This window comes from Perognathus longimembris, chromosome 8, assembly GCF_023159225.1.
Source record: "Perognathus longimembris pacificus isolate PPM17 chromosome 8, ASM2315922v1, whole genome shotgun sequence".
NCBI lineage: Eukaryota > Metazoa > Chordata > Mammalia > Rodentia > Heteromyidae > Perognathus > Perognathus longimembris.
In genome coordinates this window covers 57,760,890-57,788,877 of record NC_063168.1, presented here as the reverse complement: position 1 = coordinate 57,788,877, position 27,988 = coordinate 57,760,890, and the positions used below count along the sequence as shown (strand labels likewise).

Sequence of the window (27,988 nt, the reverse complement as noted above, 5' to 3'; positions counted from 1 at the left end):
GGCTGTGTAGCCTTGGGAGGGCTCTTACACTTTTCCAGAGATCACTACTCCTCATCACTAAGCTAAGGCTATAAATCTACTGTACAGGGATATCTGGGCTAATACAACAAGACAAGTTGGCTAGGCAGTGGAGACCCTGCAGAGAGAAGTATCAGAAATAGCTGGACTAACAAGAAGAGTCATCCTTTCCTGTGGTTGTGGAATGTTCCTTAGCATCTCAGTTATCCATTCATTTTGGACTGAAATATTTTCATGTGAATGGGTAGGAGGTATGGGTCAGGAAAGGGAGGGAAAGAGGGAAGAAGAGAGCTCCTCTTTAGCACCAACTTGCTTTATTTGGTAGAAATAATGACAGGTAGGCAAATAAAAAAAAACTGATTTCTATTTTTCTAGTAGACACTGCAACACCCCCTCCCCCCAATAATGGTCTTGACACCCCTACGCCCTCAGGGGGATGGTGAGATGCTGAGTTCCATCTCTGTACCTGGCTTGGGTGTCAGCTTCCCTTTATGTTGATTACAACAGATTTTGGCCCAGTTCTCAGGCCTGCAATCTCTCCTCCCAGTTCTGGAATAACAGCAGTTTTAATCAGCAGGTACTGACCCCAGAATTACAACATCATCCCTCACAGAGTCACCATGGTTTAAGTCCATGTAAAAATTATGACAATTTTACTTTATTTAACTTTGATTTTAATGGTTTAGGTAATACTTTTGTAAATCTATGTCTTTCTATGTATGGAGATACTTCCAAGGCTCTCGGCCTGATAGGAAAGAGGGGAGTAATGTCTGGTGAAGGAAGCAGGATCTTTCAGGGTAGTAATCATGGTATCCCTCCCATCTTCTAAGTAAAAGCAATATGAAAACACAAGAGTTATGAGGCTAGTGAGATGAAGAGAGGTTCTTTAGCTTTTCTTTCTTTTTTCTTTTCTTCTTCATTGTCAAAGTGAAGTACAGAGGGGCTACAGTTTCATATGTAAGGCAGTGAGTATATTTCTTATTCAACTTGTTGCCTCCTCTCTCATTTTCCCCCCACCTTCCCCCTTCCCATTTGCCTCTCCCCCCATGAGTTGTACAGTTGGTTTACACCAAATGGTTTTGTAAGTATTGCTTTTGCAATGGTTTGTCTTTTTATCCTTTGTCTCTTGATTTTGGTATTCCCTTTCCCTACCCTAGTTCCAATACACATATATACAGTATCCAGGGTACTAAGATCAGATACGGTGATAACAGGGGTAAAACTTCAAGAAAGGAATACAAGAGGAAAAAAAAAAAGACAGGGTATGGTTTCACATGGCATGTTGAAAATAATTACAACAATGATATACCACTTGTTTCCATAACTTGAAGTTCATTTCACTTAGCATCATCTTATGTGTTCATACAGGTATAGCTATTGGGCTATTGTGATCTTTGCGTCTATACAATGGAATTCTATGCCTCTATCCGAAAGAATGGCACTGCCCCATTCATAAGGAAATTGAGGGGGGAGGTGGGGAGATGAGGGAGGAGGTAACAAATTGTACAAGAAATGTACCCACTGCCTTACGTATGAAACTGTAACCCCTCTGTACTTCACTTTGACAATAAATAAGTAATTATTTAAAAAACCCATATTTAAGCCTGTATAGATGATCTAAGATGGGACTAGCAAACTTTATCTGTAAAAATAATAAATGTATTATGTTTCAGGGGCTATGGGATCTCTTCAGCAACTACTCGGCACAGTTGTGTGCTGCAAAAGTAGCTGTAGACTACATGTAAACAATGATTGTGGCTGTATTCCAATAAAACTTTATTTGCACACACACACAAAATAAGAAAATGAAAGGACTTGGAAAAAATTCATATTAAGTGAAGTGAGCCAGACCCAATGAAACATGGACTCTATGGTCTCCCTCATAGGGAATAATTAGTACATATCAAGGATAGTCATAGCAGAAGATCACAGTAGCCCAGTAGTTCATTAGCTTTACTAATGTCAAAATTCCAGAAAAGTTCATGGGTTACCGAATCCTTTCTCATATTCCATGTCCACTGGCAGTTCTGCTGTGCTGCCGTTACAGGCAAGCACTCTGCCTGCAGATTGAAGAGCTTATCACTCAGGGTTAAGTGCAGCCACTAGGCACCACCATCAAGAGAGACCACTTTTAGGAGAGCTGTCCAGGGACACATCATGCAGCATGCCCTTGAGGCAGCCTGAAAGAGTAGCTCACCTTTCCTCTGACTGAGATGTGGGAGAAATGTTCTCTAGCTTAGCTAAAACGGTCTGGCCCAGTAAAGCTATATAGGTGGAAAGATGAAGTACGTATAAGGAATGCTACTTTAATTTTACCTGGAGGAAAGTTCAGGTAAATGAAAACTAATATTAGTGGGGTAGGTTAAGGTCAGAGGAAATGGCCTTAACTATCAATTGTATTATTTTGAGCCTTCTCCTCTTATCTCCTCTACCAATTCTTTCCTATAATTATGCTCACTTTCTCTTACATCCTCAAACTTACCTTCTCTGCCAGTCATCCCCATTAGTGTACACATTCATTTGTCTTTCCTCTCCTTAATACTCCCTCCCTGCGCCACTATAGCCCTCTCCAAAAGCTACCCCTTTCTCAACTTCCCTTCAGAGAAAGAGAATATTGTTTTCACTTTCTCAACCCTTCCTTTCTGGCACTCTGACCCACTGAAATGGCCACTAGAGGAGTCATCCATGAGTTTGGCATGCTCACATTTGATCAAAGCATCTCAATTCCCATCAAGTGTGGTCCAGCAGTAGCATCTACACAGTAACTCCAACCCTCCCAGTCCTCCATCCTCCTTCATCGCTGGGAAACTACTGTCACTTGATTTCCCTCCTACTGCTCTGGTTGTCCCTTCTCAGTGGCCTCCTGGAGAAGTCTAGTCCTCTACTGTGTCCACCACGCTCTGTATCCATGGGCCTTGTCTAATCACGTGGATTTAGACATGGAGGTGATTCAAGATTTACAGCTTTGCTTTCAATCTCTCATTGAGATTGCTCTCCCTGTGTCTCTATGCTAAGATCTAAAAAGTACCCTGAGCTTGAGTATGGAAGTCGAAGGCTACCCTCTCACTTGATCCTCCCAAGCTTTCCTATGTGAATAAGAGCCTTAAACATGGGTGCATATGTGGACTCCTCTCTCTGACTCATTCTCTACATCTCTTCTGTTAGTAAACCCTGTGGATTCTTCCTTGAAATATATCCCAAGTGACATAACTGTCACCTGAGCCCAATCCAACATCTCTGACCTGAACTCTACCAGGTCTCTACCAGAGACAGAAAGAAAGACACTGAGACTTATCTTAAGCTCATGCTATCACATGGGCTGGGTAAAAACTTGGATAGGGGCTGGGGATATGGCCTAGTGGCAAGAGTGCCTGCCTCATATACATGAGGCCCTGGGTTCGATTCCCCAGCACCACATATACAGAAAATGGCCAGAAGTGGCGCTGTGGCTCAAGTGGCAGAGTGCTAGCCTTGAGCAAAAAAAAGAAGCCAGGGACAGTGCTCAGGCCCTGAGTCCAAGCCCCAGGACTGGCCAAAAAAAACAAAAAACAAAAAACAAACTTGGATAGGAAGTGACTTTGCAAATCACGAGTCTGAAGGCTGGTGATAAAGGTGTGGTTTCTGGGTTACAGTCTTGAAGAGAGCTCTCTCTTTAGGGAACCTCAGTCTGGTGTTCAAAAGACCACAACCCAATATAGAGGGTAATCTGCAACTGATTCAAGTGTAAATCTTTATTCAAGGTCTTCTGATTGAACTATTATACTCATGAAAATCTGCACAGCTAATTGGTGTTTGAGCAAAGACTGGGCGCCCCTGTCTAATGGAGATGACACGTGACAGAGACCACGGCAGTGAGTTTGTCTTTGGAAGCACAGAGCATTCTAGGCAGGCTGGAGACCCCAGCGGAATCACAGACCTTTTCAGGAGGACATTTCTTACAGGAAGAGGCACTGGCTTTTTCAAAGGTCAGAATGTCCATCATGCATCCTCTTTTACTTCTTATTACTTTCCAGGTCTCCCAGGTCTTGTAGAAGTCTTTTCCTCCCTCTATTATAGCTGTTGTATTATCCTTGCTAATCTTGGCATGAGGATGCCTTGGCTGGATTCCAAGGAGAATTACTTTCTGGCTTCCTTACACCTCCTGTTGCTTCCAGTTGGATGCAGAGTAACTTGTCTCCTCTCCCCAGACAGACAGTGGTGCATAGCCTATAGTAGGTGAAGTGGCTGCCTGCTTGGCCCTGGCTTAGAGATACCTGAGTCCCAGAGTGGGTGACACAGGGTCATCCTGATACCTTGTGAAGACAACAACTTGAAAGGAAGTTCCTGAGTCTCAGGTGCCCATTCCTTACCAGAAGGGAGACTGACATCTCCCCCGACCTCCCACTCCATCACAGTGGGGTCTAGTCCTGCCTCTGTCTCTAATGTACCAAGGGCTCTGGGACAGCCTTTTCTAATCTCTGCCCTTCAATCCCTCACCTAGCTAATCCCCAAGCCTAGCTAATCAACAAGTTTCCCCCACCTCTAACATTCTCCATGCCACCCACCAAAGCAGGTCATTTCTATCATACCCATATGCAAACAAGGGTACTTTGTCTGCACCTAGCACATGAATAAGGGCTGAAGGACATAAGCACAATAGCTGGGATTCAAACCAGGACTCTACACCAAGCTCCAAGTACTTTCTGCCTTTGTCTCCCTAGTGCTGTGCACTGTTTTGAGTGCAACCTAGACTAAGAAATACATTCTGCCTTGTAATCACACAAGTACATACTTCTACAAACACACTGGAGACCAACATTTTATGAGCAAAACTTTCTTTTGACTTGTAGTGCTTTCTCCTGTCTCAAGCCTTTCAAAATACAATACACTGGTGCATCATAATCCATAAATACACACACACACACACACACACACACACACACACACACACTGTCATTCACGCATGCTGAAAAATCAGGATACCTGTGCTACTCTCATCTAGTCATTATAAACAGGCATTAATACCTGTATACGAGGCAAGCTCTCTCACCACTAGGCCATATCCCCAGCCAGGCATTAATACCTGTCCTCAGCCTCTTACTGCTCTGGGAAGCCAAAGGGGACCCAGCCAGGGACCAAACCTTTACCTGGCAGGGCCTTGGCACCAGCAAAAGCTGTCATATGTGAGGTCAGCATCCTCGGCAAGTAGAGGAAAATAATCTGGTACACGGAGAGCAGTGGGCCACATTAGTATGGCCCACACATTCCTATTAGGACTGGCACGTTGTATTCGTTGGGCATTATTTGTGTTTCTGCTTATTACAGTTTCACGTCTCCACCCTATATGATGGAATAGGAATCTCAATTTGGCTCACATCTGCAGCAGTGCACTTGTGTGGGTTACACAATGTGTTTGCCTCCGGAAGGCTTTGGGCAACAACTGCTACTTAGGGGATATGACAGGCAAAGGGGGTCAAGGTGTGCTCTCTGTGGCATGCACACAAATGGTTGTGCATGTGCAGGCATGTGCACATGTGCATGGCGAGGGTGAAAAGGCTGCATTGGAGTACCTCAGCAGGTAGAAGAGGGTTTCTTTGTCCACTGCTAATGAACACACGTGGTGAGGTATATAATGCATGTATGCTTATAACCCTAACCTCATTTTAATCTTAAATGTCCTTAATAATTCTCATCCTTCTTGTTCTAGAGAAGACTTTAGCTTCTCTTCCCCTGATCCTAAAAACAGGAAGATTAATCGCCTCACTCTTGAACTTGCACCGATTGGCAGGTACAGAGAGTTTCCCACCTATTCCCTCCACTCCCTTTCTGTAGGATGGCTGGTGATGATACTCTAGCCCTAGGATGATACCCGCCCCCATTTCCTCCTCTGCTGCCCACCAAGCCTGGGCACCAGCAAAGAGCTCCCCAGGCAATCAGACAAGCTCTGTCCTGACAAGACAGAGCCACTGACCTGGTCCCAGTGGAGGACCACACCACCATTCTGGACTTGTAGCCACATGCCTTCACTGGGGCACAGTCAGTGGGCTCGCTCTGTTCTAACAGAGCCACCATGGCTGCCCTTCTCCACCACGCGCTCCCACACATAATAGTCAATGTCAGAAATACGGCTCCTTTATTATAAATATGCAAAGCTCGGAAGGCAGCAGGCGAGGGGGGATAAAACACCCAGGATTATTTATGAGCCTCTGACTCCCACACTGGGGCTTTATTTGCTTAATGAATGGCTGGGGCCAGCCATCAACCCAGGGATTTATTTGTCACTGGGAGCAGAAGACACTAGGATGTGGAGATGTAAAAATGACAAATTTCCCAACTCAGCCAAGGTGGTATTTCATTGCCACTCTATCTGGTGGGGAAGAGAAGGTGAGGAGAACGAAAGGACGGCTCACATGCTAAATAGCAGCCACTGAGAATGGCTTCATGTTCAAAACCAAGGAAATGTGAATATAATACAGCTTTCCAGGACCTAAGGCTAAGGGTGAGAAGCAAGGATATTTAGTAAGCACCCTAACCTCTCTCAAAGTCACCATCATCAAATTGCACAATCAACAAAACCACCAAGTGTCCAAAGGGTAGAGAATGGCCCAGAGGAGAGGCTGGGTTCCTATCTCCATTCAAGAACTCAACAGTGGTGTCAACCCAAGTCAGAACCTTCCTTGCACTCTCTGGATCTATTCGATCATTTGCAAAAGAGGGGTGGGGGGCAGACAGAGAGAGACAGGCTCTATGACTTTATGACTTTCATTTAAAGCTAACAAATTCAAAAGCCCAAGTCAGGAATAGCTAGACTGCCTGTTCACATAGACCCTGTTCTTCCTCCTCCATAAGTATTATCAAAAAGGCAACTTCTCTGCATTTCATGGCATCTCCATGGCCTCTGCCACCATCATTTTCCCATGGACTGGCCTCCCCACCAGCACCAGATGCCTGGACTCTCAGAGCCCATCCCCCATGGAGAGGTAGTAGCTCCCTTCTCAGAGGGAGACCAATGATCACTTCATCAAGTTTTTTTCCACTTCAGCTTTTTGGCAGTGGTAACCCTTGAGTTTGAACTTGGCATGACTGCCCAGCTCATGACTGTTTCTTTACCTTCACACACAGGGAACACATGGAAGTTATTTGTATGACACACAGGTCACAATCTTTAAAATAGTCGTGGTTGTCTTTCCCCTTCATATAGGCCAGGACATGGATGTGATGCTTAGTGGTCAGCCTTACCCATGTACACAAGAAGAACATATAAGGCTTAGAGGAGGAACAAGCCCCGAATTGTCCACATGGCCTCATGTTGCAAAGTGCTACTCACCCTGGGCCACCTGAAAGCTGTTTAGAGAGAAGCAGAAACTCTCATCTTGGTTTAGCAACTATACTATTTTGTGTCTTCATTATAGCAGCTTCACGTGTATCCTAAAATACATTTTGTACTACTCTGGGTGGAACATCACAGGAAATTATCTGGTGATTTCTTTTGTGACTTCAGGAATGTGAAAGGAACCAGTGATTCACATCTTTCAACCTAGCTACTTGGAGCCTGAAATTGTGAGGATCACAGTTCAAGGCCAGCCCATGCAAAAATAAAGGTTCAAGAGAGCACTTCTCAACTCACAGCTGGGTACAGGGTTGCATGTCTGTCACCGCACACTACATGGGAGGCTAAGATTGGAGTATTATGATTCTAGGCCAGCCCAGACAGAAAAAATCTATAGGACTCCCATATTCAAGGAAGAAAGCTGATACTTGGTGCTTGTCTGTGATCCTAAGTGACAGGCTGCCTAAAGCAGGTAGATCAGAGCTCACAGAGCAGGCACACATCTGGGCAGGAAATAAGCCCCTATCTTGAAAATAACCAATAAAATTGGGTGTGATGATGCTCAACTATACTTCTAGCTATTCAAAAGGCTGAGTTTGAATACAATCCAGGCAGAAATGTCCACAACACTCTCTCTCCAAAATAACCAGCACAAAGCAGGACTGGTGGCACAAGTGGCAGAGAACCAGCCAAGCAAGCAAGCTGAGCAAATTCAAACCTCAGTACCAGCAAAAGGAAAAACAAATGATAGCAACCAGCAAAAATGATGACAGAAGCATGGCTCAAATGGTAGAGCAGCAATCTAGTAAGCACAAGGTCCTAAGTTTGATCCTCAATAATTACTACAAAAAAAAATTACTATGCGGAGTTGGGGAAGGGCTTGTATCTTCTTGATTTTTATATCTCAAGGGCCTAAAAGACATTTACCATGTAAATAAAAATTATGCTCACAAAGTTCAATGAATGGATAATTTCCTTAGGAGACAAGTCCAGGACATCTCAAGAGTCCTCATTATGGTAGAAACTGGATCAGAAATAATTAATTATGGAAGAGTCAGGCCATTTTGAGTTTTCAGAAAAGCAAAGAGGAAGCAGTGGGGTTTCTAGTACCTAAATGGTGTGCTAGGAAGAAAGCCAACAAGAAGTGCAGGGACTGTTGCCATTCCTAATTACTAGTGTAAGACATTCAGGCTGACATGGCAATATCTATCCACTTATCTCCTGGAAACCAGGCATCAGGTTGAGCAGAAAAGAAAATCAAATCATTTGAATCAGAAACCACTCCAGGTATGTTAATCAGGCACTTAGAGGCTTATGCAATTGTTCAAAATAGCCATACACGGTGACACACACCTGTAATCTCGGCATTCGAGAGATAGGGACAGAAGGATGGTGAGTTCAAGGTTGGTCAGGGATCCATAGACAGAATAGAAAGACCCTGACTCAACACACACACACACACACACACACACACACACACACACATCAAATGAAAAAGGGAATGGAAAAGAAATTGTTCAAAAGGCTAATGAAACAAAAGCCAATATTCAGGAAAAAGGAAATACAAATTTTGCCAGAAACTATTATTACCAACGGTCTCTTCTACCTATGGCATAGTAGAAGTGGCATTTCTGTCACCTTCACAAGAGGACACTTAGGTCATCTCTAAGTGACTATAATTTCTCCAAATTGTAGACATCCTAATTTTTGGTCTGACACCATGAGACCAGCTAAGACACGAGTCTTGACAGTCTCAGATGCCTAGTCAGTATGCCCTGTGGTACAGGTAGCCCCAAGTCTTTTTAGTCACTGTTCTAACCTGGCCTCAAATGGGTGGCCATGATGAAACTTGATCAAAGGGCACATGTGACTTGGAACAAATTTTTTGCCCTTAGGAGGATACTAGGCTACTGTTTTCAAAGAACCACTACTGGGTATGATTTTCACATCCTGCCTAACTGTATTGATTTTATTCCTTAGCTACTTAGAAAGCATCTGGATTACTACCACCAGATAATCCTTTAGAATACTTATTCTCTTCTGTTGCTCTTCCAGGAGCTAAACAAATAGAATGCAGCCTAGTACCAGAGCCCTTCAAGAATGGCTCCATTCACGGTCCTTCGAGCTCTACCTGATGGGTCCTCCCCAGCTACTGGTGGTTATTCCAGGAACCAACTTTTTTTTTTTCAAATTTTTATTATCAAACTGATGTACAGAAAGGTTACAGTTTCATACGTTAGGCATTGGATACATTTCTTGTACTGTTTGTTACCTTGTCCCTCATCCCCCCCTTCCCTCCTCCCCCTTTCCCTTCCCCCCCCCCCCCGCCCAGGTGTTCAGTTCACTTACACCAAACAGTTTTGCAAGTATTGCTTTTGTAGTTGTTTGTCTTTTTTTACCCTGTGTCTCTCAATTTTGGTATTCCCTTTCAATTTCCTACTTCTAATACCAGTATACACGGTTTCCAATATACTCAGATAAGATTACAGAGATAGTGTAGGTACAACCACAGGAAGGAGATACAAGAACATCATCAATAATAGAAGCTACAGATACAGATGGGACGTTGAAAGTAGTTACAACTGTGATATAACAATCGTTTCCATAACATGAAGTTCATTTCACTTAGCATCATCTTATGTGATCATAAGGGTATAGCTATTGGGCTCTTGTGATGCTCTGCTATGAATTGCCTAAACCTGTACTAATTATTCCCAATAAGGGAGACCACAGAGTCCATGTTTCTTTGGGTCTGGCTCACTTCACTTAGTATAATTTTTTCCAAGTCCTTCCATTTCCTTACAAATGGGGCAATGTCATTGTTTCTGATAGAGGCATAAAATTCCATTGTGTATATGTACCACATTTTCCTGATCCATTCGTCTACTGAGGGGCATCTGGGTTGGTTCCAGATTCTAGCTATGACAAATTGTGCTGCCATGAACATTGTTGTGCTGGTGGCATTACTGTGATTTTGTTTGTGGTCTTTGGATAGATACCCAAAAGTGGGGCTGCTGGGTCATAGGGGAGGAACCAACTTTCAATGTATGAGTATTTTCTAATTTCTCTAGTGATTTCTTCTCTTGCCCATTAGTTTTGTAAGAAGGTTGCTGAATTCCTACATATTTGTGAATCTTTCAAATTTTACTGAACTCAGGTCTAATTCCATTTTTGTTGAGATGTCTATTTTATATGATTTCAATCCTTTGGAATTCATTTTGGTTATCATATACCTTAACAAGTATCATATTGTAACACACATTGCCTACTCTTGTTGAAAAGAATATTTTACAGATGTCTGTTAGGCCTTCTTAATCTATAGTGTTCTTCAATTCTTCTGATTTCTCATTGATCTTCTGTCTACTTTTTCTACCCATTATTGAAATTCACGTATTAAAGACTTTATTATTAGTGAATTGTTTATATTTCTCTTCAATTCTACCACTTTTAATGTATTTGGGGGGCTATACCGTTCAATACATGAATTTTTCTATTTGTAATATCTTCTAGATAGACTGACCCTCTTAGCACTATATAATATTCTTTGCCTTCAATTTTTCTATTTGTAATATCTTCTAGATAGACTGACCCTCTTAGCACTATATAATATTCTTTGCCTTCAGTAAAATTTTGTCTTAAAGACTATTTTGTCTGGTATTAGTATAGTTCTCCTTTAGTTATGGTGTACTTGTTATATACTAAACCATCCTTTTACTTTCAATCTTTTGTATTTTTAATCTAAAGTGTGTCTTTTAAAGCAGAATATAGTTTTGATTTATTTTTATATTCATTTACAAGCCCTGCTTTTTCACTGGGGGTGTATAATCCATTTATATTTAATGCATTTAGTGATGAAGAAAGATTTATGTCTGCCATTGTATTGTTTTATATGTGTCTTGCATTTTTGTTCCTTTGTTTCTCTATCATGGCCTTCTTTTGTGTTAAGTAGGTATTTTTATTGTGCCATTTTTATTTCTCTGTTGTTATATTTTTTATTAATTTTCTCATTATTTTAATTAGATATTAAAACAAAAATATTAATTTATAACAATCTAATTTGGACTACTGCCAGCTTAATTTCAATAGTATATAAAAAATCTTCCTTCCATATAGTTCTGTTTCCTCCTCCAACTTTGAGAAGGGAAATGTCATAAAAATTATAACTTATGCATTATAAGCTTATCATTATTACCTTATGTAGTTGTCTTTTCTGTCAGGTAAGACAAAGAAAAGTCATAGAAATGCATTTATATTATCTTTTATATTTCTCTATATAGTTTACTTTCCTACTGTTCTTTATTTCTCCATGTGGATTTGAGTTACTGCCTAGTGTTTTTTCATTTGAATCTAAAAAATTCTCTTTAGTATTTTATACAGGGAAATTCTTCTGCAACATTCTTTCCAGTCTTTAATTTCTCCTTTGTTTTTGAACGAGAGCTCTTACTGCATATAAAATTCTCAGATGAGGTTTTTTTTTTCCTTTAGTAGTTTGAATATGTGATAACACTGTTTTCTATCCTCTGATGATTCTGATGGGAGTTCAACTGTTAGTTTTCTTGGGAGTCCTTTGTATGTGACAAGTCTCTTTTCTCTTGTTGCCTTTAATTTAAGATTACCTCTCTGACTTTAGACAGTTTGACTATGCTAAATCTAATTGTGGATTTCTCCATTTCTCCTATCTGGAGCCCTCTAAGCTTCTTGGATGTGTAAGTTAACGTTTTTCATAAATTTTGGAAACGAGTGGATATTATTTCTTTACATATTTTTCCTTCCTTTCTTTCTCTCTTTTCTCCTTCTGGTCTTCCCATGATGTACAGGTTGCTATGCTAGATAAGATCCCATGGTCCTCTGGTACTTCACCCATTTTTAGATAGCTTCATTTTATACCATGCTTCGAATCAGATCATCTCATTTGATCTATTTTCAAATTCATTAATTTTAGCCAGTTGAAAACTTCGGTGAAATTTTCATTTCTGTTATTGTATTTTTCAACTCATGAATATTCAATTAAAAAAAATTTGTATGTCTGTATTAGGATTCTCTAATTAGTAAGACAACATTTTCTCTTCTCTTCTCTCTCTCTCTCTCTCTCTCTCTCTCTCTCTCTCTCTCTCTCTCTCTCTCTCTCTTTCTGCTAGTCTTGGGGCTTGTATTCCGAGCTTGGGCACTGTCCCTGAGCTTTACTTTGCTCAAGGCTAGAGCTCTACCAGTTGAGCCATAGTGCCGCTTCTGGCTTTTTCTGTTTATGTAGTACTGAGGAATCGAATTCAGGGCTTTGTGCATGCTAGGGAAACACTCTACCACTAAGCCACATTCCTAACCCTAAGACAACATTCTCATACTCTCTTTTTTAATTTTCTAGACATTTTATCCTCTGTTTCTTTGAACATTTTTTCTTGTGTGTTGCCAGGGATAGAATCCAGAGCCTTGCATATTCTAGGTACATACTCTACCACTGAACTAGGAACCAGGTTCTAATACTTTGAACATCTCTATAAAAGAATATTGAAAGATTTTATATAGTAAACCAGATTCTGGCTTTCTTCATGGGACTGTACCTATGAACTCCTTGCCCCATTTATAAATCAAGTTTTCCTTGGCGTTTCTCATAGTATTGTTAGCAGAAAATTGAGTACTTTAAATAATACAGTGTAATGGTTCCCTCCCAAGAGTTTGTTGATGCTGCTGTTTGTTTATAACCTCCTTACACTAATTGTATAAAAGTGTGTATTCATGCAGCCACTGAAGTCCTGACTCTGTCTTCGCTGCAAGGCTTGGTCTAGGTGTTACTGCATGCCTTCAACACTCGACCTGTTTATAGCTCTACCTTATTTTTTTCTTCTGTTCACGCAGAGCCTCAAATTTGCCAGAGTTGAGAAATATGGGCCTTCTCAGATTTTGCCTGGGGATTACAGCCTCTCACAGGTGTGCATAGCTCTCTATATGCTCAGGAATATGCCAGCGTTCTTCAGGCTCTCTATGGACCTAATTATTCAGATTTTCCTCTTAAGTATTTTGGCCTGCCTCTTATTTGACCCAACTAGTATCACTAAATCAAAGAACAATTATGTTAGGTACTTATCACTTGTTGTTCTTTTGACAAATGTCAGGATAAGAAAGCTGTTTGGGGGCTGGGGATATAGCCTAGCGGCAAGAGTGCCTGCCTCGGATACACGAGGCCCTAGGTTAGATTCCCCAGCACCACATATACAGAAAACGGCCAGAAGCGGCGCTGTGGCTCAAGTGGCAGAGTGCTAGCCTTGAGCAGGAAGAAGCCAGGGACAGTGCTCAGGCCCTGAGTCCAAGGCCCAGGACTGGCAAAAAAAAAAAGAAAAAAAAAAAAAAAGAAAAGAAAGCTGTTTGGTACTCAATAAGCTATGAGTTTGGTCAAACAAAAACAAACTCAGAATGGAGAATTTCCAGAGAGTAACCAAGACAAATCACAGTGTTAACTCTATAGAGATAAAGCTTTGGTAGGAACTCCAACCCCATCTGCCCCCCTTTGGTGGTTGCTAAAATGCTGATTTTTCACAAATACTATAATTATTGCCTTTTAAGAATACTACAGAGCTGATCACTGGTGGCAGGAGCCTGTAATTCTAGCTACTTAGGATCTGGAGATTTGGAGGATTATGGTTTGAAGCCAACTTCTTACCTTAGCCATTTTTCTTGAACAAATGCTCCTCAGAATGTTTAAAGTCTTTGATTAATTTCTAGAGTCCTACAAAAGTTGAGTTGACAATTTTAGTCCTGTTCTTATTACTTTTATGGAGCACTGCTTTTTGTGTGTGATAACTATATTTTCTAAGTGTTCTACTCACTGGGGCTTGATATATTTTTTTCTTTTTGATCACTAAGAGTTCTTCCATGCAGTTTCCCCTACTGAAAGGCTTGCCCCTTGCTACTATGACTAGCAACAATAATGATAATAAAACACAATTCCTTAAGCAATTCTAAGATGGCAGAGATACTTTTTATTTCAAATAAAAACCAATAAGATAGACAACATTTTCCTCATTTTGCAGATGAATGAACTAAACAACTTAATGACTCATACCCAGTAAAGGCACATGGTGAGACTTGAAATGAACCTCTTGCTTATGAATCTCACATGTACTCCTTATAACACACACCCTCTTATTCTATCTCCAGCATGCAACTAGCTTTCATAGCCCTCACTAAGAGTGTCATATGCTCTTCTTCCAATGTCCTCCAAGCCATTGATGGAAACTCAGGCCTAGATTCCTGGTCCTACTATCATGGAGGGAAGAGAAGAACTCTCCTCGTTTGGCTTCATATCATTTCTGAAACACAGGAGGGTTTTAGAATCATGTTACAGAGAAAAAATAAAAGGGGGAAAACAGGCTTGTTAATTCAACAATGGCTACTTTAACATCTGAAAAATACAAGGCACTGTGCTTGGCACTGGTGATTCAGTAAAGGATATGGAAGCCCAAGTCCTGTGCACAATGAGACTTCAGTAGGAGAAAGGATGGCCAAAGACATCCAGAAGCAAAGGTACCATCAGATCAGAACTTACTCACCCAGTCTGGCCATGTGCTTCTTTCCCTTAGCTTATGACCATTAGTCAACATTTATACCTCTGTATTCTATGTAGACAGTGGTACAGGAATGATATCAGCAATATCTACCCATCTTCAGGAGTTTGAAAATGAGAAAAGATCATAAAACCAGTTTGTGGTCAGTGATCTTATGTGTGGCCCTCCTAAGTGGATATCAAGAGATGCAAGCTATAAGAAGTAGATATCTGCATTCAACACTCTAAGAATGTGGTAGCAGATTTTATTTTTTGCTTTCATTCACTTTAAGAGAACTACTAACTCACAGTTTATCAAAATGAATAATAGGAAGCGGAAACGTGTTGTTCAGTGGGGGATCTAGGAGTGGGGTCCAGATGAATGAAGAGAGGAAATGTGGTGATACAGTCATAATATTCAATGTACACATGTGAAAATGGAATCAGGAAACTTGAGGGGATGAGTGGTATTGGGAGAAATGGGAAGAATGATGGAAATGGTAATGCTGATCAAGATGCATTATACTCAAGAATTGATATGTTGAATTAAATGTCTTGAGGATAAATTTAAAAAAATTCTAAAGAAGCCTCACAGGAGCAGCTAATGGGGGAAAGCTTCCCTTCCCTTGAGAAATGGATTGTTTCTCCCTTTCTGAAAGCTTCTAAGGGAGTTTTAAAATCCTATTTCCCATTTCATTTTGGCTATCAGGAAGCTTAGAGCCAACGAGAATTATACCTATAATACTTATAGTTAATAGAATTGTGGGTCCTTCCTTCCTGGTCATGACTATCTACATTTTTTCTGGTCTAAATTATTTATTTTCAATGTTATATTATCACAAGTTTATGACAGGTGTACTCGGGATAAATCACTTTCTTGAGATGCACATGAGTAAATTTAGACAGCAATGTTTTGAGGGGGCTATGTATTTATTGGGGTGGAGGCAGAGGACACTGAAAGAGAATAAAATGAACAAGAGATATTATTTCCCTTTCTCATCTAGAGAATTGTCTTCTTGTGTCTGAGACAGTATAAGTTTGTGTGGCTAAAGCTGCTGGACACTAAGTAAACAGTCTTGCCTCATCCTCAAAGGCCAACAGATATTCAGAGATGAAGGAAATTTTGAGATTGTTCCCCATGGCTACGGCAGGGTCTGGTTTCTGCAGGCACTTCAAGAAGCAAAAGCCATGTTCTTCTCCCAGTGCTGTGGGATTACAGGGATGTCTCAGGGGGCAGCTGATGCTAACAATCTCAGCTCTATTCTCTCAACATGGAAGCAAGTGAATCATTGGCCTTACCACTGAACTAGGACATGACCAATGTGAACTGCAAAATAGCCCTTTCCCAGCTCTTCAGGGCTGATGAGAATGTTTGAGGCTTTTGTATAATTCTCCAGTGGGGAGAGGGAAGGGCTCTCCAAAGACAGATTGAATTCCCTGCCAGCTCAGCAGGTAGGAGCTTGGCAACATTTAAATTTGATTTAGAGAAATAAAGAAATGTGACATTTTTTGCACTCTACTGTTGTGGCCTGAAATTCATATCCACCACATGGGATATAAATAAGTGAATAAATAAACACACCTGAGGCCAGAGTATCTGGGATGCATTCCCAATTTTCTGTGTATCCACCATCAGGGCCTTGCAACCTTGAATACAAAAGGGCTAATAGGGGATTCAGAATTCACACAAAACACAGCAATGCAGGAAATATGCGGGAAGGGTTGGTAATTTAAAAAAAAAAAGGGGGGGGTGGCAGAAAGTTCCAAATTTTTGCAAACCTTACCATTTATTGTAGCCTGGGTCAGCAATAAAACATTAACTGAGCAAAACAGCAGTTGTACGGTTGTCCAGCTTATTTACATTAAGCACTTACGACACACAGTGCCAGGCAAAAGATAAAAATAAGAATCCACTGGGTAGGAAACATACAAGTTGATGAGGAAGCTATGAGAAGGAATAATAAGACATAGCCTACACAAATTATTTGTATTCAGTGCTATAGAAGGAGAGGCAATCCTGCCTGGAATAAAAGAAGGGTTCTAAATTATGGAGCACTCAGCTTGGGGTTTGAAAGATGGAAAGGATTTGGACAGAATGAGGTAAAGAGACTTGTAGTCCAGGACTGGTGAAGGGATGGGCTTTCTCCTGCTCAGACTCGGGGCTGTAGGGTACAGTGAATCTTTCATCAGGGATGGTCTCCATGGTACATGAGAATGAATGGACAAATTGTAAGCTGCAAGCAATGGTCCCAGACAGGGTGACCATTCTCCGTGGTATAGATTGTGAGTTAGGTGATGAGTTCCAGACCTTTCAGCAGAGAAGAGTCATGAATAGAACCATACTCTGGGGAACGGACTTGAATCAATGAATGATGCACTAGCAAAACAGGTAAGGTCATTCCAAGGAAGAGAGTTATGAAGTCCATTGCTATGTTCTGAGTACCCAAATAATTCACAGAGAGAATGAGGCAGATGAGGGTATACAAGTGTGAAGAAATAAGGAGGTAGAGAAAGAATGAAGAAGGAAAATCTCCAGAGGTGAATCTGAAGTTTCAGCCCTAAGTGATCAAGTGCAAAAGAAAGCAGATTTTGGAGAAAAGTGATGAGTTCAAGTGAACGCACGCTGAGCCTGAGGTCCCAGCAGGCCACTCCAGTGAGACGTGCAGTAGATCCCCACGTACAGGTACATGTGACATAAGATTATACTGTCTTATACATTTATAACCTGATCTTTCAAAATAGATAAATTAATGGAGACCATGGTGATCTAACCAAAGGATTCTTCACCTCGCAAAAGAGTTCATAATGAGATACTTGAAATAGTTAGCTCCCCTGGTGAATATAAAATAGGCTCTAATATTTTTTAAAAGATGACTTACACCTCTCTCTTCAAAAATTCATCTATTGTGTTAAGTAAAGCATATCTGTGCATGAATACGGAATGAACTAGGAGGCTTAAGCTCAGTAAAATTAATCAAGGTAGATATCATGAAGAATCTGATGGGTCTTAAAGGCAATACTGAAAGGAGAGTGTTTGAATTGTTGAAAAAAAAATCAAAGGATCAAAAGAGTAGGGCTCTAGTGTCCTCACACAGCCCCGCACTTCTCTTCCTGGGATGGAGTTGGGGAAGCAGTTGTGCAGTGGGGGATCCCGCGCAACTCACGGTCTGTTCCACCCCCCTCCCTCCATCTGTCAAGATGAAAAACCTTTGAGTCTCTCTCCCTCCCTTCCTCTGCTTTCCACTTCTTGCACAATCCATCATAAGTGTCACTAGCTTTCAACTCCAAACAGATCCAGCATCCACCCTTCTCAGCACCTCCACAGCTCCTGCTACCTACTCCAAGCTCCCATCATCTTTGGCCTATTAAATGCCTCTGCTTCTACATTTGCCCTCCTAAATTCTCCTTGTAACACAGCAGTAAGAATGGCCCTTGTTAGAACAGCCAGATGAGATCACTCCTTTCCTTAAAATCCACTAGTGGGACCAGGCATGGTGGCATACCAGCTAGGTAGGAGAATAATTGGTTGAAGCTAGCACAGGTGAAAAGTACAATACCCTATATTAAAAATAACTAAAGCAAAACAAAAAGGAGTGAGGGAGCATGAATGTAACGGTAGAGCATCTACCTAGCAAGGGTAAGACCCTTGAACCAGAATCTCTCTCTCTCTCTCTCTCTCTCTCTCTCACACACACACACACACACACACACACACACACACACACACACACACACACACACAGCACAGCAATGAATTAATTAAAAAATAAATCCATGAGTTTCTGTCTTTCTGAATCCAAGCCAATGCCCTTTACGTGGCTTAGAAAGCCTACTTGATGCAACTACTACCATCTGACTCACTTCATCCCCTACATTGCCTTCTACCTCATCCTAGCCCATTCCATTCGACTACACCTTTCTGTTCTCCAGGTACTCCAATCACATGCCTACTTTGGAGCCTTTGCTTTAATAATTCTTCTTCCTTCCTGGGATACACTTTCCCAGAGATATTCAAGTTTCCCTCATCTCAATGTCTTTGCTCAAATCTCATTTTTCCCCTCTCATCCAGTGCACTGCTGCACTGCTACCTGCCCCTCTGTAATAGTTCCCAATCTGGCTCTCATTTTTCTTTTTAACATAACATTTATTTCCTTCTGACTTACTTTATTGATTTTGGTGATTATTTATTAGTCATCTTACCTGCTAAAATAAAAGCTGTTAGGGTTTTTTATTTGTTTTATACCTGGCCCATAATAGCTGTTCAATAAATAATGTAGGAATGAGTCAATGAATAAGAACAAAACACATAGACAGCAAGATGGTGGAACTGGAACTCAACGACTCCAGTCAAGAAAATGGCATCCAGCCAGGTGCTGGTGGCTCATACCAGTAATTATAGCTACTCAGAAGGCTGAGATCTGAGGATCCCAGTTAAAATCAGCTTGGGAAGACAAATCCAAGGTACATTTATCTCCAATTAACCAGCAAAAAGCCAGAAGTAGAGGTGTGGCAAAAGTGGTACAGCATGACCCTTGACCAAAAAAAGAAAAGGGGGGCTGGGGATATAGCCTAGTGGCAAGAGTGCCTGCCTCGGATACACGAGGCCCTAGGTTTGATTCCCCAGTACCACATATACAGAAAACGGCCAGAAGCGGCGCTGTGGCTCAAGTGGCAGAGTGCTAGCCTTGAGCTGGAAGAAGCCAGGGACAGTGCTCAGGCCCTGAGTCCAAGGCCCAGGACTGGCCAACAAAAAAAAAAAAAAAAAAAGAAAAAAAAAAAGAAAAGGAAAAGAAAGGGATAACTAGAAAATGGCTTTGTAAGGTTCCAGGTGGCTCTCTGTATCCAGAAACCAACACAAGAAAGACCCACACCATATGCCATTATGCTATTGTCAAGTTCTTCACCACCAACCTCATGTACTCAATTTCATAACAACATGGCAAAGAACTAGCAGCTTACGTTATTAAGGCCCTTTAGTCACCCAAAGACCAATATGTTTCATGCAATTATTTCTGCAAGCTCCCATTAGCAAGCCTTTTTTAATGTTTCAAGTTGTAGTGACAACAGACCTTTTGTCTTGACCCATTAACCTTACTAGAAATATTTGGAAAGACTAAACTCTGAAATAACACACCACTCAATTCATCTGGCCATTGAATCGTGCTTGCAAACTCAACATACCATCATTCTCTTAAAACACACATATTGACTAGCAACCCACCCCCTCCCAGAATCCAAGGCTCACATTCATAGTAAGCAATGTTTTCTTCTTGTATTCCCATTCATTATCATGTGTTGACATCGCCATCCCCTCCATCAAGACATTAATTTATTAAATGTCCTTTTGTATCTAGAATGTAACTTAGAGCAGGGTAAAAAGGTGTGTACTGTCTCCACTCTAGGAACTAATACTTCACATTCTAAATTAAGAGTACACAAACCAGAAAAGATTCTTCTAGGATGCCCCCAAGTTTATTTGATAATTGGACATATGGGGTAACAGATACATCAGGCATCAGAAATTAAAACATCCAGAAATGTGTCAAGATGAAACAAGGCACACAAATGGCCAGCAGGAGCCATGGGCACACTGGGAAGAAACAAATGATCAGATGACTCAAAGGCAAGGGCCAGGTACAAGGTGCAGGCCAGGATGGGACTACTGAAGTATATGTGATCTGGGACGTTCAGGATGATAAAGATAGTCTTTTCTAATTTCTTTCCTTGGATGAAAGATAAAGACAGACCCAGGTAGAACTTCCATGATTCTTCACAGGTTTGATGAGAAGTTTATAATCAGCCAATTTTCCCTGCTCCCTGGGGTGGTAAGAAAGCCCAAAGCTTTTGCAACAGGAACCATTTGAGACATTTGGGGACCTTTTTGTTTCCTTTAAAATTCTCTTCTTTATCTATACCTTTAATTGGATACTGATACTACTATTCTGATATTATTTTTGCATTGATCCCTCCACAGAATGAAGCAGAAACTAATAATAATAATAAACGTAAGTTTTAAGGTTAATCACTCTGCATGGATTATCTCATTTAATCCTTACAGGATTCCAGTAAGGTAAGTGTTATCATGATCCACATTGTACACAAGAATAAGAAGAAAAGAACTAAGATACAAGAATAGGCTTTGACTCTGGGCAGGCTGACCTGAGCCCATTCTCTAAGGAGACCCTACACATACAACCAGAACAAAATATTTCTCTGGGCATTGTTTAGCACATTGTTGTCTTACAGTTTATAGTATGGAAAGTTATGATAACTATCTGGCTTTTGAACAATACCTTTTGATTGTTGGCCCACAGGCCAAATTTTATCTGTAAGCATGAGTTATTTGAACCTCTGGTATTTATTTTTATCTAATGAAATCTAAGTCTCAATTTCCTGCAGCTCCTACCATTCTTCACTACCCAGCTCGCTCATTTCAAGACATGCAGCTTGCTTCAGAATTTTCAAGACAATCTCACATCTGTCGGCTCATTTCCCCTTTGAAATGTTTTGATGAGGGAAGCAAGACAGAAATCACAATCCTCTTTGCAAATGGAGAAACTAAGGCTCTGAGAAGCTGATCCACTCGCCAAAGTTTAGATGCCATGAAGAGGCTTGTTTGAAATGCTATCCCATCAAGTCATTCTGTATCCTTGCAAGGGACTGGATCTCATGCCATTAGTCACTTCTCTGCAGAATCTGCACAGCACCAGCGATCAGCTGGAGAGTGAACATTCCCAGGAGGAGAGGTGGATGATGAAAGGAACACACAGCAGGGCCTGACCTCAGAAGGCTGGAGCCAGAGAAACTCACCTTGTTGCAGCATCTTCCCTAGCCACACCCCAACAAAACAAGGAGGAAAAGTAGGAACAGAATACCGGAGGTGGTCTTTTCACACTACCATGTGATCAGGTTGGGGAAATTGGTCACCCTGCCAGAAAAATCCTGATTCATTCCAGAATCTTTCCCCTTCTTTTCCTTGCTGCTCTCCACCTCCTTACTTCCTAGGAAAGTAGGAAAATAAAGTGTCCGAGTGCCCAGGATTCCCTTTTCAGGGCACTCACTGGACTGTAAGTATTTAGCTTCAGAACCAGATCTTCATATGGATGCAGCCCTCTGAGATCTAAAGCACACTACATGTCTATGCCAACATGTCTGTGTAATCAAAACCATGGGAGACGGAAGGCCCCATATTGTTCCTAGCCCCCCCCCCCCATAGTTTCTGAACTCATGAGAGCCTGGTTTTTATAAGAGGTGATGCTTTGGGCAAGGTTTCCCAAACTGGTTGTATGTTAGGACCATCCAGGAGAACGTTAGCAAAATAGTAGGTACCTGGCCCAAACCCTAGACATAACTGTATGAAAAACTGTAAGCAGGCCCTAGGCTCTGCATTTCTATCATCTCTGCATGTGAGTCTCGTCCTCAAAAGGGGTCAAAGCTGTGACAGGACCATCTTCTTCCCCATCAACTAGGAAGGGGAGGATCACACAGTCAGGGCCTTGCTGTGAGCACTGCTCATCCACATCCATCTCTAGACTGATTTTCAGTGCCAGTAACCAACCCATTCTGGGAAGCATTGGCCCACAGCCAAGCGCCAGCCCCATGGGGCTCCAGCTTAGGGGTCATAACAGGCAGATTTAGAACATCTTAATTGTAAGCTGCTGAGCATGTAAGATGCCTCCCAACACCCAAGAGCCAGCTCCTAACAGTCTAGGAAAAACAACCCAACATGTAAGGACCATGAGATCATCTGCCCAGACCAAGAGGGAGACACACAGGGTCAGGGATAACTTCATCCCCGTGAGAGAGGGTGAAGGAAGAAAGAAATCCCATGCTATTCCTTTTGTATTTTCTGCTAGAACAGAAACCATAGACTTGAGACCCTGGTGGCCCATGGCTTTGGGCTAGGGAACATAGAGGACAAAATGGGGAGTGGGTTCTTTGTTCACTAACAATCCTAATAGCAGTTAGATTATAAGACAAGGTAGACCTCTTCCCAGAGGCTCCAACCATGAAGGGAAAGATATTTAAGAGCAATATAGAGTTGCAGACATGCCAGGTCCTGAGACAGCCTCCCCACTCCCACATCTGCCTTGTCTGTCTTCTCAACATTTGTATCCATCCATGGAATTGGCCATTGCTTCTCCAGGCTAAGAAAACCACAAAGAGCATAGGCTATCCTTTCTTCCCTGTCCACATTATCTGCCAAGATCTCTGCATGGACTCCTTCACTCTATGGCATCGGTTATCACTCTCTTGATTTCAGACTAGGTCAACTGCTTGTCCAAACCTCAGAGAGCTCATGGTCTGATCTGCTCATTCTCATCAGAAGCTCTGCTTTGGCCAATGCTCCCACAGCCCACTGTGTGCGTGTGTGTGTGTGTGTGTGTGTGTGTGTGTGTGTGTGTGTGTGTGTGTGTGTGTTGGTATTAGGGACTTAAACATAGGGCCTCATGCTCTCAATGGGTTTCTTGCTCACATCTCTACCACTTAAGCCATGCATCTAGCCCAACTGTTTGCTGATTACTGGGAGATAGAGTCTCGAAGACTTTTCTGCCTGGGCTGGCTTCAAACCATGATCCTTCAGGTCTCCGCTAAGTAGCTAAACACAGGTCTTCCTTCCTTCCTTTTCTTCGTCCTCCCATCCTGTTCAGCTTGCCTTTCCTCATGAAGAGAAGACATTAGGCCATGAGAAATATCCCTTTCTATCCTCAAATCCTTAAAACAAGCATTTTATCCAGTTGATTTTCATGGAGTAACACATTTTTTTTCACATACTTTCTTTGCAAGTCCTCCTTTGCAGACCTTGTCCACTCTACTCTGGGTGTGGAAATCATCTGTCTTGAATTCCCCCTTCTCAGAAGCTCATCTTAAGTTCATTTTAATGTGCAGGCGTCACATGCAAACATGCACTGTCTAAATGCTTAAAACAGGAACTAATATCGCTCAGTCAACCAAGAAGGGTGGCACCAAGATTCATATCAATCCCTAAGGTCCAATCAAGGGCTCCTGAAGCTCCAGGTCACAGAAGCTGGCTCAGCTGCTGGATGTCCAGGGGCATAGCTGCTCGCCCAGGGCCTCGTGGTACCACACTAGCCAGAATTTGTAGAGAGTCTCAGAACTCATAAGGTGAGGAAAGATGCATACAGATATGTATAAAGATGTGAGGCACTCAGGCTGAGAAGACAAAGAGTAAACCCCCAGGACTCCAGGAAGTAGAAGGGTCAAAGCAGACCAAGTCCTGGAGTGGCAGCAAACAGCCACGGCTAGAAGGAAGGACCAAACTCACACAGCCATGTGGCTGCCTGTTGGGCTGGCTTCCGGTTCCTTCTGCCCTGCCTCCCCCACTTCTTCCATACTTTGTCCCCAAGAGTTTCATTTTGCGGAAGAGTGAAATAAAAATGTTGATTATTTAAACCAAGGAATATAAAGCCTGTCGTAAATGGTTTTGATGCCGTTTACAAGCTGCGCATTGTAGTAAAATTTAATGTGAAGTCAGAAGGGAATCCGAAAACAAGAGGTCTGAGTAGAATCCCAAATGAAGGGGAACTGAGTTTATGGACACACAGGTTTGAAGTTCGCTCCCTTTCCAGCCCACACTAGGCAGGCTGTCTTACCATCTCTGGGCTGAGTATGGAACACCGCCCTTCCTGTCACAGACCACAAGCCATAGCCCTAAGAGATCAGGGGCCCTGTTAATAAGCACAGTTCACAGGATTCCACAGGGAGCAGACTCAAAATGTGTCCAGGCAGAACAGGAAGAGGCAAAGGAGAGAAATCTTGGAGCATGAAATTTGCCTTGGGGATATTACAGTGACAGTGAATTTGATTCCTCTGTCCTGGTCCCTCAGGCCTTTAGTGGCCAGAATCCTATCCCGAAGAAAACCCAGAAGAAAACCTCTCCTGAGAGGCTCAAGATGTAGCCAGAATCCCAGCTCCTTAAGTGGAAATCATTCAAGCTCCCAGGCCTCTCACTAAACCTGAAGCATCAGCAACCAGCCAGCTTGTTACTTTCCTTAACTAATGCCTTTCTATTTCCTGCAGAGTAAACAACTTGATTCCATTAGGTGCTGTAAAATATTTACCAAACAGCTGAGGGGCCTGCTTTCTTCCCAGCATGCATGTGGGAACCGAACCTCCAGTTTGGTCCCTGCACAAAGATCAACAGCTCTTACCAGGAACTCCCAGTCAGTAATTGGTCAGCCAGTGCTGGGAAGGGCAGAAGGGAGAACTGAGAAGGGAGGCGTGAGAGGGAGCAGGAGCTAGGCACATAAGGACTGTCTGAAATGCTCAGGATGGCTAAATGCAGCACGGGATCCTGCATCCAATCCTAAGCAGCAACCTGACATGAGCAGGAAACAGTAAAACCCATCTGGACTGGGTCTGACAGCGAGAAGCTCCTGGTGTTTATTTTACTTTTCTCAAATTCACAATAATTTAAGATAATAACTTAGGGGAACCTGGTTGAGTGTTTTTGAAAACCCTACTTTCTTTTTCTCTATAGGCCTAAAATTATTCTGAGCTTAATAGTGAATGTGCTGTAGTACCAACTACTTAGGAGGTAGAAATAGGAAGATCAAAATTCATAGCCAACTTGCACAAAGGTTAGCCAGACTGTATCTGAAAAAATAAGCCAGCTGTGGTAGTTAGTACTTGCTGTAATCCTCTCTACTCAAGAGGTAGAGATAGGATCCGAGTTTGAGACCAGAATAAGAAAAAAACACAAGACTCTATCTGAAGAAAGAAAGAAAGAAAGAAAGAAAGAAAGAAAGAAAGAAAGAAAGAAAGAAAGAAAGAAAGAAAGAAAGAAAGAAAGGAAGGAAGGAAGAAAGGAAGGAAGGAAGGAAGGAAGGAAGGAAGGAAGGAAGGAAGGAAGGAAGGAAGGAAGAAAGAAGTAAAGAAAGAAAGAAAGAAAGAAAGAGAGAGGGAGGAGGGGGGAGGGACACTGCCTTGTGGGTGATATCTGTCAAGCCTGGTGGAGTCTGAATAAGCCCAATACCCAAAGGGACCTTCCTTATATCAACCTCAGCCCAGAGAGAGGCTACCATCCAGACAGATATTAACTAAAAGAAAACACAGCAATTAGAAGCAGAGCAGGAAAGTCATTCCCACAGACTGAAGCTGAGGTATGGGACCAGGGATGCTGTAGCCGCTCAATGAAGCCAGCTTCTTCCTAAGAAGTCCACTGGATGGAAGGAATGCAATGAAGTACGTAGAAAACCCTTGGCCAGGCGCCAGTGGCTCACATCTCTAATCCTAGTTATTTTAGGAGGCTGAGGTCTGAGGATCATGGTTTAAAGTCAGCCTGGGCAGGAAATTCTGTGAGACTCAACTCCAGTAAATCACCACAACACTAGAAGTGGTGCTGTAGCTCAAAGTCATAGAGCACTAGCTTTAAGTGAAAAAGCTCAGGGGCAGGGCCCAGGTGCTGAGTTGAAGCCCTAAGACAAACAAACAATAAAAGAAAAGGAAAGAAAGGAAAAGAAAAGAAAAGGGAAGAAAAGAAAAGAAAAGAAAAGGAAGGAAGGAAGGAAGGAAGGAAGGAAGGAAGGAAGGAAGGAAGGAAGGAAGGAAGGAAGGGAGGGAGGGAGGGAGGGAGGGAGAAAGAAAAAGAAGAAAGAGAAAGAGAAAGGAGGGAGAGGAGGAGGGGAAAAATACATGAGAACTAAAGCCCTCCTCATAAAGACTAATACTATGGTGATTTTGTTTTGGTCATTTTGTTTGTCTAACTCATTCTGGGAAAATAAAACTATGCTCACTCTCAAAAAAAGAAAAAGAAAAGAAACCCCCTAGCCTGCTCCTACCCAGCACAGGGATATGGGCAGCCATGCCCTCCTTGACTGTGTTCTCAGTCAAGGCAGGCATGTTGTCCAGACTGTCAGGGAGGAATGGGACAGCAGATAAAGATGAAACCCAAGAAAGTATGATGGTGAAGTTTATGTACAACTGGGCAGCGCTTGAGTCAAACAGATTACTCTTCATAATACAGGTGGGCTTCCTCCATCCGCTAAAGACCCTAAGAGTAAAGACTGGGTGTTGCCCCAACAGAAAATCTACCTCACCCCTGAAACATAGAACACAGAATTCTGCCTGGGTCTCCAGCCTGCTGCCTGCCCTGGATTTCAGACCTGCTGGCCCTCCCAAGTATATGAATCTATGCCCCAAAATAAACCATTATCCCTGTCCTATCCTGGTCCTGTTTCTCCCAAGAATCTGAACTAATATAAAAGAAGCAAAAGCCCAGAAAATCATAGTTAGAGATCCAGGGGCTCTCCTTTATCTGTTGCCCTGTTGACATCACCTGTGTGGTTCAGAGACTGTGACACCTGCCTCCGGCGAGGCCATCTCTTCATCACAGAGTCACGGGAATAAAGACTTCATATCGATTGTCTTAACGGGATGTCTTCTCCTGCACTCACAAGTGACAGTAAGTGACAAAGATTTCAAAAACAGCTTAGTGGACATTCTCCTCACCATCTTTCATTTTCAACTCAAAAAAATAACAACACATCACTCAACTTCCCATCTCTCATCCCCAGATGTGTAGGCCCCAGGCTGACAGTTTGCTCAACGATGAGGACAAATGTGCCGCCTGCCAAGGAAACATCCTTGGCGTGTGTTGGGCGATCCAGCAGTGTACAACAGAAGTGTCTCACTGGCACAGCAAGAATGACAGAGACATTAGTGACCCTTCTAGATAGGTGGGTGGCATGCAAAGGTCACATCTGGGAGTCACCAGATCCAATCCCAGAGGTCAAACAACAGAGGGGGAAGCTGGGTTGATACCACCCATACTTTGGGTGTCATTTTAGGGACAGAGAGCAAAAAACAGTAGCTGGCTCCCTGGAAAAGCCTAGTCTTACCTACAGCTTCACCTCTCCCGCTCTACCTCACAGTTGCTGGCCCAGAACAGCTGCACATGCTCAGGCCGGCCAAAGAGAAGCACCAGCCAAAGCCAGCCTTGACTGCAGAGGGCAGACAGGAGACAGATGTTTTTGAAGTCTGGGGCCTCTCTCGGAGCTTCCGTCTTTTGACTTCAAATTAAGGTTGCCAGATTGAGCAAATAAAAATACAAGACACTCAATTAAATTTGAATTTCAGATCAACTACAAAAACATCTCATACAA

The 27,988-nt window shown here is 42.3% G+C and overlaps 1 protein-coding gene and 1 long non-coding RNA gene across 2 annotated transcripts in view; one reads left to right on the top strand and one right to left on the bottom strand.

Annotated features, from left to right (window-relative positions):
* Galnt14 (polypeptide N-acetylgalactosaminyltransferase 14) overlaps positions 1 to 27,988 on the bottom strand; it is a 196,976-nt gene that overhangs the window by 96,006 nt on the left and 72,982 nt on the right. The window lies entirely within an intron of this gene.
* LOC125356592 lies at positions 101 to 27,927 on the top strand. Its single transcript, XR_007211935.1, has 4 exons — positions 101 to 254; positions 10,061 to 10,067; positions 19,142 to 19,147; positions 27,916 to 27,927. It is a non-coding gene; the product is annotated as an uncharacterized LOC125356592 (long non-coding RNA).